Genomic DNA, 5,000 nt, shown 5'->3' with positions numbered 1-5,000 from the left:
CGGCTGACGACGCCTGCCTGCCGATTTGGTTCACGATGTCCCCGCCGAAGGCGGCATACTTGAAAGTACCGCCGTTCGCGGCGCGCAATTTGCGGGGGGAGGAATTGTTAGTGCACGTCTGTGTGCTAGGTGACGATGCTTGCCGACTTGGTTCATGCCGTCCACGCCGAAGACGGCGCCGTTTAAAGTACTGCCGCTCGAGGTGCACAATTTGCGGGGGAATTGTTAATGGGCGTCGGCGTGCTGGGTGACGATGTGGAGATGTGGAACGCCGAGCCAGATCTATCTTATTTGTTTGCTTGGCCCACTGGACTTTGCATGGGCTTTGCAACACTGTGTGCTAGGTTAAATCACGGCCAATAGAGTGAGTGTTTTTAATGATCCTGATCTGATAAGGGGACTAGAGGTAAAAGAGCCGTTAGGAGGCAGTGATCACAACACGATAAGTTTTACTCTGCAAATGGAAAGGTAGAAGGGAAAATCGGAAGTGTCTGTATTACAGTATAGCAAAGGGGATTACAGAGGCATGAGGCGGGAGCTGGCCAAAATTGACTGGAAGGAGGCCCTAGCAGGGAAGACGGTAGAACAGCAATGGCAGGTATTCCAGGGAATAATGCAGAGGTTGCAGGATCAATTTATTCCAAAGAGGTGGAAAGACTCTAAGGGGAGTAAGAGACACCTGTGGCTGACAAGGGAAGTCAGGGACAGCATAAAAATTAAGGAGAGGAGGTATAACATAGCAAAGAAGAGTGGGAAGACAGAGGATTGGGACTCTTTTAAAGAGCAACAAAAGTTAACTAAAGAGGCAATGCGGGGAGAAAAGATGAGGTGCGAGGGTAAACTAGCCAATAATATAAAGGAGGATAGCAAAAGTTTTTTTAGGTACGTGAAGAGGGAAAAAATAGTCAAGGCAAATGTGGGTCCCTTGAAGACAGAAACGGGGGAATTTATTATGGGGAACAAAGAAATGGCAGACGAGTTAAACCGTTACTTTGGGTCTGTCTTCACTGAGGAAGATACACACAATCTCCCAAATGTTCTAGGGGCCGGAGAACCTAGGGTGATGGAGGAACTGAAGGAAATCCACATTAGGCAGGAAATGGTTTTGGGTAGACTGATGGGACTGAAGGCTGATAAATCCCCAGGGCCTGATGGTCTGCATCCCAGGGTACCTAAGGAGGTGGCTCTAGAAATAGTGGAAGCATTGGAGATCATTTTTCAATGTTCTATATAGATTCAGGATCAGTTCCTGTGGATTGGAGGATAGCAAATGTTATCCCACTTTTTAAGAAGGGAGGGAGAGAGAAAACGGGTAATTATAGACCAGTTAGTCTGACATCAGTGGTGGGGAAGATGCTGGAGTCAATTAGAAAAGACGAAATTGCTGAGCATTTGGATAGCAGTAACAGGATCATTGCGAGTCAGCATGGATTTACGAAGGGGAAATCATGCTTGACAAATCTACTGGAATGTTTTGAGGATGTAACTAGGAAAATTGACAGGGGAGAGTCAGTGGACGTGGTGTACCTCGACTTTCAGAAAGCCTTCGACAAGCTCCCACATAGGAGATTAGTGGGCAAAATTAGGGCACGTGGTATTGGGGGTAGGGTACTGACATGGATAGAAAATTGGTTGACAGACGGAAAGCAAAGAGTGGGTATAAATGGGTCCCTCTCGGAATGGCAGGCAGTGACCAGTGGGGTACCGCAAGGTTCGGTGCTGGGACCCCAGCTATTTACGATATGCATTAATGACTTAGACGGAGGGATTAAAAGTACCATTAGCAAATTTGCAGATGATACTAAGCTGGAGGGTAGTGTGAATTGTGAGGAAGATGCAATAAGGCTGCAGGATGACTTGGACAGGTTGTGTGAGTGGGCGGATACATGGCAGATGCAGTTTAATGTAGATAAGTGCGAGGTTATTCACTTTGGAAGTAAGAGTAGAAAGGCAGATTATTGTCTGAATGGTGTCAAGTTAGGAGGAGGGGGAGTTCAACGAGATCTGGATGTCCTAGTGCATCAGTCAATGAAAGGAAGCATGCAGGTACAGCAGGCAGTGAAGAAAGCCAATGGAATGTTGGCCTTCGTAACCAGAGGAGTTGAGTATAGGAGCAAAGAGGTCCTTCTACAGTTGTAGCGGGCCCTGGTGAGACCGCACCTGGAGTACTGTGTGCAGTTTTGGTCTCCAAATTTGAGGAAGGATATTCTTGCTATGGAGGGCGTGCAGCGTAGGTTCACTAGGTTAATTCCCGGAATGGCGGGACGGTCGTATGTTGAAAGGCTGGAGCGATTGGGCTTGTATACACTGGTATTTAGAAGAATGAGGGGGGATCTTATTGAAACATATACGATAATTAGGGGATTGGACACATTAGAGGCAGGAAACATGTTCCCAATGTTGGGGGAGTCCAGAACAAGGGGCCACCGTTTAAGAATAAGGGGTAGGCCATTTAGAACGGAGATGAGGAAGAACCTTTTCAGTCAGAGAGTGGTGAAGGTGTGGAATTCTCTGCCTCAGAAGGCAGTGGAGGCCAGTTCGTTGGATGCTTTCAAGAGAGAGCTGGATAGAGCTCTTAAGGATAACGGAGTGAGGGGGTATGGGGAGAAGGCAGGAACGGGGTACTGATTGAGAGTGATCAGCCATGATCGCATTGAATGGCGGTGCTGGCTCGAAGGGCTGAATGGCCGACTCCTGCACCTATTGTCTATTGTCTATTGTCTATAATCAACCACTTTATTTTGCCCGTCTTTGTGACTCCTCTTTGACACGTCGATCACCGCTGAGGCTGTTTTACCTGTTTCGCCTATGTACCGTAAGGTACACTCCTTACATTGAACTGCATACACCCCATTATTTCGCTCACGGGTTATCCTCTGTGCTATCCAGTCTCTCCTGTCACCCTGTTCTATGTTTTTGTCTATTACCCAGTGGGAGCAGGCCCCATATTGACATTAATTTGTAACCCTACTGCTCCCCTCGTCTGCTGGTTTTATCACCATCTCATGTTTATCCCTCAGCTCTGCCGTGGTCTCCCTCTCTTTTTTTCTGGTGAGGTTCGGCCTATCCTTTGTCATGGGCATATCCCAGGCTGTTTTAGTAACGTTCTTTTAAAACGTGTCGTGTTTGTTTGGCTTTACCCACGTTCCAGCATTAGAGGCCAATTTTTGCAATGTTTCCTGGGTGGGATTTGCCGGTTTTACAAATGGTGTCACTATCTCACCCTGCTTCCTGATACCCTTATGGGGTCGGCTCTGTTCTTGCAGAACCCTCGGGTGGTGCAGAGTCTGGGCCTTGTTATCAATATCTTGCCCTGCTTCCCGATACCCTTGCGGGTTCGGCTCTGTTCTTGCAGATCCCTCAGGTGGTGCAGAGTCTGGGCGGCATCGTCACCCAGCACACCGACGCCCACTGAAAATTACCCACGCACAGTGCGCGCCTGGAGCGGCAGTAGTTCAAACTACCCCTACCCCTACCCCTACCCCTACCGCTACCCCTACCCCTACCCCTAACCCTAACCCTAACCCTAACCCTAACCCTAACCCTAACCCTAACCCTAACCCTAACCCTAACCCTAACCCTAACCCTAACCCTAACCCTAACCCTAACCCTAACCCTAACCCTGACCCTGACCCTAATGCAGGCAGAGTTATTTATAAAGTGGCCCAGACTCTGCACCACCTGAGGGTTTTGTAACAGAACCAACCCCATAAGGGTTTCAGGAAGCAGGGCAAGATATTGATAACAAGGCGCAGACTCTGCACCACCTCAGGGTTCTGCAAGAACAGAGCCGACCCCATAAGGGCATCAGGAATCAGGGCAAGATATTGATAAAATGGCCCAGACTCTGCACCACCTGAGGGTTCTGCAAGAACAGAGCCGACCCCATAAGGGCATCAGGAAGCAGGGCAAGATATTGGTAACAAGGCCCACGGGGAAGGCGGCATACTTTGGGGTTATTTTGTAGTGAGTTTTGAAGGCATGTGCTAGTGTTACGCATACCGAGGGCGCGCAAAGTTCGGCGCGCCCGGGCCAAAACGCCTCTGCTGGCCGCGGCCGAGTCGGCCGACGGATTGCCACGGACTTGCTTGACGACCTGTCACTCTCCGTGCATCGGTTGCACGCCCGGTTCGTCCTTTCCATTTGTTTCATGATGTACACGCGGCAGGCGGAATATTTTAAAAGCACTGTTCTGTTCGAAGTGCACAATGGCCGTTGGGGCAATGCAACTGGGGGTCGGTCGACCGGCTGACGACGCCTGCCTGCCGATTTGGTTCACGATGTCCCCGCCGAAGGCGGCATACTTGAAAGTACTGCCGTTCGCGGCGCGCAATTTGCAGGGGGGAGGAATTGTTAGTGGACGTCTGTGTGCTGGGTGACGATGCTTGCCGACTTGGTTCATGCCGTCCACGCCGAAGACGGCGCCGTTTAAAGTACTGCCGCTCGAGGTGCACAATTTGCGGGGGAATTGTTATTGGGCGTCGGCGTGCTGGGTGACGATGTGGAGATGAGGAACGCCGAGCCAGATCTATCTTATTTGTTTGCTTGGGCCACTGGACTTTGCATGGGCTTGGCATCATTGTGTGCTACGTTAAATCACGGCCAATTGAGTGAGTATTTTTTATTCAACCACTCTATTTTGCCCGTCTTTGTGACTCCTCTATGACACGCCGATCACCGCTGACGTGTTAATCTGCGTGTTAGGTATCTCGGGGGTCAGTTGGACGGACAGATGTGTAAGGGTTTTGTTCGGAAGGATCGTTGAGTGTAAACGGTGAACGGGGGTTAAAGGCCCTGAGGTTTCAATCCTCTAAAGAATGTAAAAGGTCTGACGCGTTAGCTAGCAGCTAATGAGGTGAACCTAGCAGCTAATGAGGCTCTCTCTCTCTCACGGCCCCGGGACTCCCTCCCTCCCTCCTCCCTCTTGGAACCCTCCCTGCGTGGGGGGGGGGGGGGGGGGGCACGAAGAAAAAGAGGGTATAAGAAGAATCCAGTGGAAG

The sequence above is a fragment of the Rhinoraja longicauda genome, unplaced genomic scaffold, assembly GCF_053455715.1.
Source record: "Rhinoraja longicauda isolate Sanriku21f unplaced genomic scaffold, sRhiLon1.1 Scf000590, whole genome shotgun sequence".
NCBI classification, from domain to species: domain Eukaryota; kingdom Metazoa; phylum Chordata; class Chondrichthyes; order Rajiformes; family Arhynchobatidae; genus Rhinoraja; species Rhinoraja longicauda.
The sequence above is the reverse complement of the archived record's forward strand: the minus strand, read 5'-3'. Positions refer to the sequence as shown.